This window comes from Hemicordylus capensis, chromosome 2 (genome assembly GCF_027244095.1).
Source record: "Hemicordylus capensis ecotype Gifberg chromosome 2, rHemCap1.1.pri, whole genome shotgun sequence".
In the NCBI taxonomy this organism is placed as follows: Eukaryota; Metazoa; Chordata; class Lepidosauria; order Squamata; family Cordylidae; genus Hemicordylus; species Hemicordylus capensis.
This window is the reverse complement of record NC_069658.1, coordinates 260,008,616-260,021,091: the sequence shown is the minus strand read 5'-3', so window position 1 is coordinate 260,021,091 and position 12,476 is coordinate 260,008,616. Positions and strand designations below refer to the sequence as shown.

The 12,476-nt window shown below is 43.9% G+C and overlaps 1 long non-coding RNA gene across 1 annotated transcript; it reads right to left on the bottom strand.

Annotated features, from left to right (window-relative positions):
* Positions 1-3,184: 3,184 nt before the first annotated feature.
* Positions 3,185-9,477, bottom strand: LOC128344909 (uncharacterized). The gene is made up of 2 exons (XR_008316118.1): positions 8,154-9,477; positions 3,185-7,325 (listed from the first exon to the last, which is right to left on the bottom strand). It is a non-coding gene; the product is annotated as an uncharacterized LOC128344909 (long non-coding RNA).
* Positions 9,478-12,476: the final 2,999 nt, after the last annotated feature.

Below are 12,476 nucleotides of genomic sequence, written 5' to 3'. Positions count from 1 at the left end.
AGCCTAACCTACTTCACAGGGTTGTTGTGAAAAGAGAAACTCAAGTATGTAGTACACCGCTCTGGGCTCCTTGGAGGAAGAGCCAGATATAAAATGTAATAAATAAATAAATAAGAGGCAAGATGCCTCTAAATACCAGTTGTAGGAGAGCAACAGCGGGAGAAAGGGCATGCCCTCACCTTTTGCCTCTGAGCATCTCAGAGGCATCTGGTAGGCCACTGTGTGAAACAAGATACTGGAGTAGAGCCTTGGGCCTGAGCCACCAGTGCTGTTCTTATGGTCTCCTGTAAGCTTGAAATGGTGATGGCTTCATACAGAAGGCAAATATAGACCACTGTTAAATCTGGCTCGGAAAGCCGTTTCACCTCGAACAGACACACAGTGTTTTCTCACTCATCATCACTGTTGTCTTCTGTCGTCTTTCAGCCACACAGCCATCTTATGCATGATGCTAATTAAACTGACCTGTGATGAAGGAAAATTCGGCTGTCCCCTCAAACCTAGCTGAAATTGCTTGAATAAGTTCAAAAGGTCACAGGTGGCCGGTACTTTACCATCACTGGGCCCCTTTCCTGTTGACAGTAGTTTGCCTTGTCTGGCTTTTAAAAATAGATGTAGCTGAAACTATCTGGTGTGAGATGAGTGTAGTTAAAGCTGATTGGAGCATTTTTGCTAGCCTGTAACTTTTTGATCGGTTTATTATATCTACAGTATAAGAGTCTTTTGCCAAATGCTTGGGGTGTGCTCTAACTTTTCTAAAGGGAGATACCCGGTATGCCTTGATCAATAAACAGCTTGGATCTGATGGACGGTGTGGCCTCTGCTCATTAAATGGACCTAGAATTTCAGGGAATTCCTAGAATTCCTCACCTGTCCTTGAGAACAAAGTTGCCCTGCTATGAAGGTGCCAGCAGAGATGCCAGGGATTTCCCCGAGACCTTCTGCATATTAAACATTTGCAGTGGAATCTAAAATTGTACCCCTTTTGAGCAGCTCCTTTAGTATTCTGTGTTAGTGTAACAATTGGTTGCTGAAGAAATGAGAAGGCAGCAAAGGAAAAGTTCATTAGTGTGATTCCCCCACTCAGGTTTGTTTGTTTGTTTGTTTGTTTATTAATTTATTTATTTATTTATTTTAAAGGTTTGAATTGAGATTTTCCTAGATTGTACTGTAGCTATGTGTTACAGTGCTTTCAGTGAGCACAACTCTTTGATCAATAGACAAACATACAGATTGTGTCAAAAGCTGTGCTCATAATTTCAGTTATTTTTGCATTTCTTGCTGAAACTGCACTTATTACAAAACTGCTGTTTTTCCTGTTAGCCCTGTTAGCACCTCTCAGCATAGCCACCGTTCCTGTTTTCTGCTTCCAAATACCATATGTAATATCAGAACATCAACCTTCAGCATAGCTTGGAGCTTTCCCAGACAGCAGGCTTCTCTTCTGGTTTACTGTGAGGCTTTACTGTGAGTTCAAATTTGCCCCCACCCCACCCCCCAACGATGCAAAGAGTGGATTTTTTTTACCCCGGACCTAAATCAGGTTAGACTTTAACATGTAATCAAAAACCCAAATCTTGTGTGAAGTGCTCCCTAATATCTTGCACAATTTTGGCATGAATCTAGCCGATGGGCGAACACTCACCCTCCATTCCAGTGGAGAAGCAAGCTACAAGCCATCTGGGAATGCTCCCACTGAATATGACTGGCTGGCTAAGCATCTGATACTATATATGGAAATATGCAAGTTCTATACACAAGCCTGTGCACTCCAATCCAGATGGACTGAAAGGGACAGGGTGCAAGGCAGAGCAGCTCTGCGCATTCCTTACCATTTTCAGATTTGATTTACGTACTGAAAAGTATAAAGGTGGAGGAGAAGAGATAGAGACCTGTAGCTGACCTTTCTTGTTGGTAAGAGAAGCCACCTATTTAGATGGGCTGACCTTCCCCCTCAGCTGGATGAACAGCCCTCCCAGCCCTCCCCATGATAAAGGGTCGTGCCAGGAGGTCATTGCAACAGATGTGCTCTTGGCGCAATCACTACTTGATAATATGCATAGGGGAACTGTATCATCTGAACTAGTCCACAGTCCTTTAATACTGTTGTTAGAACCAAGTCCAAATCATGAGGAGTTAGCTTTCGAGTTTTCATCATAGTGGTTCTTAAACAAAGCAGAAACAAACGCCCAATAAAAACAAACAAACAAATCCAAAGCAGGGTTGGGGCACGGCCATAGCTACAGGGGTGTAACTATAATAGGGCAAGGGGAGACCATTGTCTGGGGGCCCACTGCCTGGGGGGTGGCAGAGGCAAGTCACATGATTGACTCTCCCAGGCGCGTAGCCGCCCGGGCTTCCTTCTGTTGTATTCATCCTCTGAAATTGATGTGAGTGTTAAGATCTGGAGCTACCACAACAGCATGTCTTTCTCTAGTACCATTAAATGACTTGCATCGTCCACAATTTACAAAACCTTTTAAAAAATAATTTAGGATGATGTTCTGTTGTGGCATATAGGTTTTTTATATATATTGAGCTGAGCTTCAGTGGGTGGGGGGGCATTTTAAAATCTTGTCTCTGGGCCCACTTCAACCTTGCTATGCTGCTGCATAGCTAGAATTGAACAAGGAGTGTGGGATAAATGTCCCTTGGCTTGTGAGGAAAGGTGGGGGGGCATTGGCTGGGTGATGGCTTACTTTTGGTTCTCCATGGCTGATGTTGCATGAATATGAGGCAATTGTAAGTGCATTAGTTAAGAAATGTTTCTAAGCCAGGAAAATGCACCCATGCAAGTGTGCTTCCAAGTGCTTTTCCCCTTAAGACAGGTTTTCTCTTTAAAAACAAACAAACATGGTTGAACTCACCTGCCACTGTTTTTACAAGGCTCTGATATTTCCCTGGAGTTTTTATTCCAGGAGCTTAAAGCTTCATCTAAAAAGAACTAATCTTTACAGAATCTGAAAGCAGAGCATATGTTGAGAAGAAAAGAAAGGGAGGTGTACAGCAAGTTGACTCAACCACTGTGTCATTAAAACACTGGCTTTGTACACAACAACATATGTGTGTCAACCTACTTGGATGGTGTCAACATAACAGCATATGCAGATAAACTTATTCAGGAACATTTTGGATCAATACAACTTTTTTCAAACAAGCCAAAAACTCCTTGTGAATTCAGAGCTGTTCTTCAGAAGATGATGAATATTTATTACTGCTTTTCAAGCAAAGTTCCCAAAGTGGGTTACATAGATATAAATAAATAAAATGGCTCCCTGTTCCCCAAAGGGCTCACTAGCTTAAAAAAGAAACATAAGATAGACACCAGCAACAGCCATTCTTCCTAGCAACTTCCACAGAGGTACTTGTGTGGAGCCTGTTGCATCTGATGAAGTGGGATTGAGTCCATGAAAGCTTCTGCCACAATAAATATATTAGTCTTTCAGGTGCCAAAAGACTCTTCATTATTTTCTTGGACTGATGTCCAGTTGTTTCACGATGGGTTATTCCTTTTAAATTTGTGGGGTGAATTCTAAACCTTATGCACCCCTTCTTCTCACTGTGAGGAAAAAGTAACAAAAAGTAACAAATCAGCTGTCCTCTATTTGCATAGTTCCATGCACACTTGCCAGGGGAAGGAGTTATGTGTTTCCTGATATTTGCACAGCAGTGAGAGAAAGGTCATACCAAGAATATTTTGTTTCTCACCATGTCTAACAGTTCTCTTATGGTTTGCAGCCACAAAGCTTACTAACTTGGCTTTTTAGTTTAGAAACAAGACAACTGTGGGGATACATGACAGAGGTCTATAAAATCATGCATGGTGTGGAGAAAGTGGATAGAGAGAATTTTTTCTCCCTCTCCCATAACATTAGAACCAGGGATCATCCCATGAAATTGATTACCAGGAAATTGAGGACCAACAAACGGAAGTACTTTTTTTACACAAGATGTATCGCCACAAGATGTGGTGATAGCCAACAAGAGGGATTTGGATAACTTCATGGAGGAGACGTCTATCAATGGCTACTAGTCTGAGGGCTATAAGCCACTTATAGCTGAGGCTATAAGGATGCCTCTGAATAAGAGTTGCAGGGGAGTAGCAGCAGGAGAGAGGGCCCTCCTGCCTCTTGGCTTCCTAGCATCTTCTGGTGGGCCACTGTGTGAAACAGGATGCAGGACTAGATGGGCTTTGGGCCTGATCCAGCAGGGCTGTTCTTATGTTCATAAGTTCTTATGCCTTCACTGCTGCTGGACACTCTTTCTGACTTGGTGATTGGTTAGTTAGTTGATCTCTTTCACACACATACACAGCTAGTTGAACAGACAAGAATAGCTCTGCTGGATCAGGTCATGGCCCATCTCCTGCTGCATCCACTTGTGTCCCACAGTGGCTAACCAGATACCTCTGGGAAGACGACAAGCAGGAGATGAAGTTATACCCGCTCTGCTGCCGTGCTCCCCTGCAACTTGCATGCAAAGGCACATTGCCTCTGAATTAAGCATGAAGACATTTTGGGGGGTAAACCATGTCCATCATACACATCAGAAATACAGATCCCAAGAATGGGAAAGGACAGTCGGCATGGCATCGAACTGGATCTCAGACAACACAATACAGTCAGGGGAATCCATGGTGGAGAAAACTAACGAATAATAAATCCAATAAGTTATGATTATTTATGTTTGTCATTGAACCCACTATCATTTGCTACCAGAGAATCTACTCATAGAAGACCTCAGAAACAACAAACCCCAGTGCCCCATGGGCTTGTAGGTTTGGGGGTGGTTGGCAATCTATGTGCACTACACTACCACTCACTCTGGGCCACCCTTGTGCCCCCCAAGTGGAGTTATGGGGCTGCTGAAATCCCCATTATTCCCTATCGGAAAGAGCTTAAAGACGCACAAACTTCAGAAATTCTTTAAAAATCACCCCTTTCACCGATTTCTTTGAAATCTGGATGGTAGCAGGCACCCATTGGGGCACTACCACCTGACCCACTCTTCTCCTCCAGAAACCCCCTTTCTGCCCCAAATCTGCCCCAAAGACATGCCAACTTCAAAAATCATTTAAAAATCATCCCTTTGCCCAATTCCTTTGGAATCTGGGTGGTAGCTTCCTTGCACCCACTGGGCGCTACCACCCATGACAACCCTCTCTGGGCCACCCTGCTGCCACACACCCTGGGGAGTTATAAGTAAGGCTGCTGAAATCCCCATTATTCCCAGTGGGGAAAAGCTTAAAGACGTGTACACTTCAGAAATGCTTTAAAAATCAGCCCTTTGGCCAATTTCTTTGAAATCTAGGTAGTAGATTCCTTGCGCCCATTGGGCACTTTCACCCACCACAACCCACTCTGGTGCCCTCCACATGAAGCTATAAGGCAGCTGAAATCCCCATTATTCTCTATGGGGAAAAGCTTAAAGATGCACCAACTTCAAAAATCTTTAAAAATCACCCCTTTGCCCAAATTCTTGGAAATATGCGTGGTAGCTTCCCATATGTCCATTGGGCCCAACCACCCATCCCACTCTTTTGCCCCCGGGACCCCTTGCCTCGAATCAATTCAGATTTGGAAAATTCAGGTACAAATCAAATCTGGGGTGATTTTTATGGGGGCAGATTCAGACCCAAAACAAATTGGGGGTGATTTGATTTGGGTACAAATTGAAACAAAACAATCAATTCGTGCACATCCCTAGTTTCACAAAGATATTAGTTCATATAGGAGAGTGAGTAATGAAACAGCTCAGCAGGCACACAAGCTAAAGGGACAGCTGATTGTCTGATGGTTATTACTAGCTGGCATGATGAGGAAAATTAGCCAAAGTTACTATTTTTAACATAAGCACAAGGCATTGAGGGCAGGCGCGGAGCCAGCCGAGCGGCGGCCCCTTCCGATATGCCCGTGGCGTGCACGGGGTGTGGCTTGGGCTCCATAGGAGCCCAGAGTGAACTCCCTCCTCCCATGCCCGGGCTGCTGAGAGCTAGCGGGCAAACTCTCTGCCAAGTATTTCAGGCAGCTCCGACTGTCCAATAGAACGTTTTTCCCTTCCTCTCCCTCTCTGGAGGGAGACAAAGGGGAAGACGTCCTATTAGGCAGCCGACCCTGCCTGAAATGACGCGCCAAGAGCTCGTTCGGGCTCTTGGCAGCCCAGGCCACGCCCCCTTGTCATGTGACTTTGCCTTTTCAACTGCTCTGCTGCAGCTGAAAGCTGGTTCTGGGACGGGGTGGTCAGGTTAGGCTGAAAGAGAAGTGACTGGCCCAGTCACCCAGCAAGTCTCATGGCTGAATGGGGATTTGAACTCGGGTCTCCCCGGGCCTAGTCCAGCACTCTAAGCACTACACCACACTGGCTCACATGCGTGAACCAAATGATGCAAATGAGTTACAGCATAATTTGCATTGTGCGCAGACTAGGCCACCCGGATTTGAGAAGCTTGAATATGGTGGCAACCCTTCTCACTTGGGGCATCAACAGGGCACTCTGAATCATAATCTCTATAGTAAACCAAGAGATGAGAGAGACTTTTCAGCGCACGTTGTGAAGCTGATATTGCTTATTAGATCCAGGGCAGGGAGGGTACTGTCATTCAAAACATAGCATGAGAAGGAGAGCAGTTACAAAACGTTGCGAAGTATTTCTGACTTTTCCTTTAGGGCCAGGCTCCCAAATTACCTAGGTGCACCTCTGCTTGGATGTGTGTAAATAGCATCTTGTCCGGTAAGTGGTAGTCATACAGCTTATTCATATCCTGCCCCGCCATTACACAGTCACACAGCAGCTATAACAGGAGGAGGAGCCATTTTCTGATCAGCTCCAGCCAGGCATGTCAAGAGACAATATGCTGTGGGTGCCTTTTGCAGAATACAGAGCTGACGGAATGTCTTTCGACTGCTATGAGGCTACATTTAAATGCTTCATGGGTGTGGGGCAGAGCCAGAAGTCTACATTATTAAATCACAAATGCTGCTGTTTGTTTTGTAACTGTTGGGCTGCTCCATTATGAACCATTCTTGTGACTTAATGGCCTTCTGTGATGTTTAATTTATTTTCGTTTGTAGGTCTGACAGCAACCCACACAGATTCTTGGTTTTCTTTCTACAGGACTTTGTTAGACTATGCCACTCCGTCCTTGCGAACAATCTGCTAACACTGAACAGTTCAGAGCCAGGGCACTATTTCAAGTCTCCCATCTGCTTTCCTGGAAATGGTTGTTTTGCTTGCAAAGTGGGGTGGAGTGCTGCTTCATCTTGACTGGCTGGAATCAGTTCACATGGTTGCTTGCGTAATTCTCACTCCCCACCCTGCCCTGCTGACTTTAAAAAAAGAGAAAAGAACGTATAGTTATACAAACGTTTCTTAAGTAGAAAACTTGGGAGAGCAGAAAAGAAGAGCTTGGCAAGAGAAGCTCTTTACAGCTAAAGAAAAAGTAACAGGGCAGAATGACCTCTTTGTTGCCCCCCTTAAAGCGGCAGAGGGTTGTGCAAAACATGGCCCCAATAAGCAAGAGAAAGCACTGAGATGGGAAATGGAAGACAGGGAGTTCACTCCTAGACTTCACTCGAGGGAAATGTATTTAAGGCAATGGTCATTGGCATCTGGCAGGCTGCCTGCCCATTGTTGGAAACAGGATGCTGGACTAAATGGACCCCTGATCCCTGACTGCAGAGAAGGCACAGAGAGGGACTTATGCTTTGAGGATGAGTGTCCTTGGAACCCCCCCCCGCCCCCCCAAAAGGATTTCCCAAAAGATATATTTTAAAATGGTTCTCTCATGCTTATGTTTTGCAGGGGGAGATCAACTGTCTCCATTCAAACCCAGCACAGCTTCCCTTCAGTAGCTGCTGCTGGCATCTACCTTGTGTGACTGTGAGCCTGTCTGAGACACAGAACCATATTCTTGTTTTTATTCCTTTGCAATGTTGGGAATCTTCCCGCCCCCTCAAAAGCAACAGCAAACAGGGAAGCAGAAAATTTTCAAGTGATTTAGGGGGAACTGCCCATTTGCCACTGAAGGGATCGCATGCAAGAGAGATGATGATATCAATAGACAGCTATAACTTTTTGAAATTATTGTAGCATATTTATAAAAATGCATGATAGTATGTGGAAGAAGCAAGATTTTTGTAAATACTGGAACCTACCTTTAATATAAGACGAGTGGCTGGCTTGCTTTCTTTCAAATAATTTAGAAACCAGAACCTTCGTATAAAATACTATTATTTTGAGAGAGAAAGCAAGCAAGCAAGCAAGCAAGCAAGCAAGGGTCACCTTAGATGAGCAGTCTTTCTTTCTGTCTTTCTTATAATATTTTAAAAACCGGAACCTTCGTATAAAATACTATTATTAAACAAATACACATGAGGGAAAGGGGCTTTGAGACCGTCTTCCCTCGCCCGAGTCTCCCCTCCTATCCGCTGGGCTACACTGGCACCTCTTGGGCTTCATCCTGAAAGCCTGAAGCCGAGGATTAATCCCAAGAGGTTGTTCTGTCTTCTCCGGATCTGTCTGCAGTGGTCGGATTCCTGGCCTGCTCTGCCTTGTCAGGCTGCTGCATTGTGCCGATGGGCGTCCTTGGGGGGCGACGAGCGCTGCCGGAGCTCCTCGGAGAAGCCGATCCGAGCTGTTCTCTTTGTTCTCGGCACAGTTTCCCTCCAGGTTTCACTAGCCTCTCTCGGTAAAAACGAAGATTGCTTGTGAGGAAGGAGGCGCTTCCCAGCGGCTTTCTCTCTTTCAGGACCGCAGTCGGGTTGCTCGATCTAACAACCAACCGGGCCAGTGCAGAAGCAACTAAAATACATTCCAACCGGACAGTTTCCCAAATGGCTTCGGATCTCATTCGGCGTGGAGGAAGCCTCTTCGCCATGGCGCGGAGCGAGCGCTTGTGTGTTCCCTGTATATTACAGTGTGAAATGAAATCCTGGGTTTTGCCAGTGGTTTTTCTGGGCAGCATCTCTCACTTCTGAAAAAGTCGGAGAAGGGATGTGGATTAGGAAAGAAAAGCAGACTTTGCGGACGCTCCAGCAGTACCGAACTTTTTGCTGTTACACTGGTTGGTACGTTTCCACCGCGCGGGCTACCTAAGTTCGCACGCTCGACTCTCGGACAAGACGAAGACGTTTCCAAGCGGCTCGCTGCGGATCTGTGCGTTTCTGTAGTTGAAGTGCCTGATCTCACAATGTACTCTGTGGGTAGCCTTGTTAGTTGCGGGTCTGCAAGGTAAATCTATGCGCTCTCGCCCTCCCCCGCCCCCCGCCAAGTTTGCAAATAAACTACAAAATGAGCGGAAAGGAGACAAGAAAAAGAAAAGAGCGATTAAAAAAAAAAAAATCCTCCAATTGCATAAATTCAGTTTATGGTGTGACCAAGACATTCCAGACAATCTAACCCAGCGGGTCTTTGCGTTTTTGCACCTACGCCTGCTCCACAGATCCTCAAGTATTAGGCATGGACCCAAACCCATTCATATAAGCATATCTATAAGGCTCCAGAAAAAAATAGAGGGGGGGCGGGAATACTCAGAATAGTTATTTTGTTCTACAACATCATTGCTGAGAAAAGCTGAGAACAGTAGAACTTGTTTATAGCCTGGAATCTCTCGTCAATAATGAAGATGTAATTAAAATTCCAGAAAAATAAAGAGCATGGCATGTTTAATTATAAATGATGTTTTGATGGAGATGCCTTGAATTAGGTATTTAATTTTCCGCAGGCCACCTGGACCTACCCCATGACCTCCCCAGAATCCACGGAACCCAGGTTTAAAACCCCTGATCTAAGTTAACACCATTCTGCAGCAGATTAAATATACAAATATCAACACGCCTTTTGCTGCCTAGTAAAAATAGCAGTATTTCAAATATTTTCTTAAATTATTCCAACAATGTTCTCAATTACCACAATTATCCAAGGGCCCTGGAATGCAAGTACCTACGGAACTTCATTTCTGGGGAATTGTTAAGTCAGAAAATCAAGTTAGCAGTGACATACTTAGGAACATAGGAAGCTGCCATATACTGAGTCAGACCATTGGTCTATCTAGCTCAGTATGGTCTTCACAGACTGGCAGCGGCTTCTCCAAGGTTGCAGGCAGGCATCTCTCTCAGCCCGATCCTGGAGAAGCCAGGGAGGGAACTTGAAACCTTCTGATCTTCCCAGAGAGGTTTCATCCCCTGAACAGGGGCATATCTATAGGGGGGGCAGGGGGGGGCACGTGTCCCGGGCGCCACTTGAAGGGGGGCGCAATTTCTTAAAATTAAATAATTTTTAAAAATGGCCACCAAAAACAAAATGGCCACTGGGCATGCTCAAATGGCCTCTGTGAGGCCCTAGGGCATGCAACGCCTCACAGAGGCCATTTGAGCATGCACAGTGGCCATTTTGTTTTCAGCGGCCATTTTAAAATATATATATATTTAAAAATGACCACCGCACATGCTCAAATGGTGCCTGTGAGGCCCTAGAGGCCAGTGGGAGGAGGGGGAAACTTTGCAGACCCCGCACAGCCTTTAAGATGTCCCCCAAAGGGGCTACAGGTAATTTTTTTTAATAATAATAATAATAATAATAATATGTCACTGTACACATATTCAGATTGGCACTATGTACAGAGAATAAGGGCTTGTGAATACTGAGCTGAAGTTTATGAGCTAAGATTGTATCCATTTGCTCTTACTTTGCTTCTTGTGATAAGTGAGTTAAATGTGATGTCTTAATAATATGGCTATTAATGGTCAGTTTGTCTTTGAATCAATGTGAAATCCTTAGTATTAAGGCCCACTGGGAGTTTCTTTCTCTTTCTCTCATTTTTACTGTCTTTCTGAAATACTAGAATATATTCCAAGCAGTGACACAGTTTACTCTGCATATCATTTAATTATTTTCAGAGTATCTGGGAAAAGTCAAATTCTCCATTTATTTTTAAAACTTATGTAATGGTGATGCTACAATGCATAGCAGAGAATTAGACAGGCACTTCTTTTAGTTTTTCCAAGTACAACTCCGTATAATATTTGGGGATTTCATGAGCCCCAGCATACTGAAATTTGTCATTTTCCAGCATTTTAACCTGAGCTATCCAAACAAATTAATGATAGCCCCACAATTTGGATAGTTTTAAAAAATAAATCTGAAGTGGTAGATAGGAGCTTGACCACATGTATGATATTGGTAATTTTTGTAATTTTTTAAATTTTTAAAATAAAAGTTTTCTGAAACATGTGTGTCAGTCAGATGTATGTTGAGGGGGGTGGCGGGGGTGGCGGCGGGGGGGCGCAATTTCAGTGCTTGCCCTGGGCGCCGTTTTCCCTAGTTACGCCACTGCCCCTGAAGGGAATATCTTACAGTGCTCACATGTGGTTTCCCATTCAGATGCAACCAGGGCAGACCCTGCTTAGCCAATGGGACAAGTCATGCTTGCTAGCACAAGACCAGCTCTCCTCTCAAAAAGTTAAGATGATACCTGCCTCCCACCTTCTTCTTCAGAGAGGCAAGGGGGAGGGCAAAGGGGAAGCGGCCATCTAGCTGGCAGAGCCCAGGGACATTTGTCCCCCTTTGTTCAACTGTAGCTACTCTCCCGGCTACGGATCAGGAACTCCCTGGGTTGGCTCTCATCCCCATTAATACTTCAATATAACAACACAGAGACCTATATACATTGTTGCAGCTCTCCCCTCAAGTGTCTGGGGAAACTGCATCTGTTGAATTTCTGTCTGGACACATCCTTTTCTAGCCCAAAGTTGAGCTGAAAGGCCAAGGCAAAACTTGTGTCATGGATATTAGGTATAAAATCACCCCACCTTTTCTAACCTTTTCTCATCTTTTCTTTGATTCACATAGGCCTAGAAATGATGACCTGCCTGTAAACCTTTTACTTACGTTTTTGCTCCTGCAACTTAATTGTTTTTCAGGATGTGTTTTTAGGATCTAAGTTTGCTCTTGTTTTGCAAACATAAGGATCGTGAGGAGGCTAATGTAAATTTCAGTTAAAGTAACAATAGATCAAAGAAGAAGCAATGAACAAATTTGTACTTAACCACTAGTTTCCTGTTACGAAAGGGCGAGAATGTTGACACGATTTTGTATAGTGATGATAAATTTTAGGATAAAAAGGGGGAGAAATTGAGATCCAAATCCAGATTCAGGTTGCCTTTGGGCTGCTTCACTTGATTCTTTGCTTACTTTACAGTCTGTAAGTGAGTAAAATACTTCTTTTGACCAATGCTCCTTGAAATTATTTTTCATGAAATGCCCTGTGTAATAGATGCTATGTTTTAATGTATTAAGCTTTGTCTATGCTATAATGCCTATACATGGTGTACTAGAAGTTGTATAAGCTACTATTTTTATAGAAGTTTTTCTTGAGTTTTTATCATTTTTATTTCATTTTAATTTATCATTTAATTTATTTTATCATCTTAATTTATCATTTATCATTTTTATAAGCATATTATTTTATTTTATTTTAT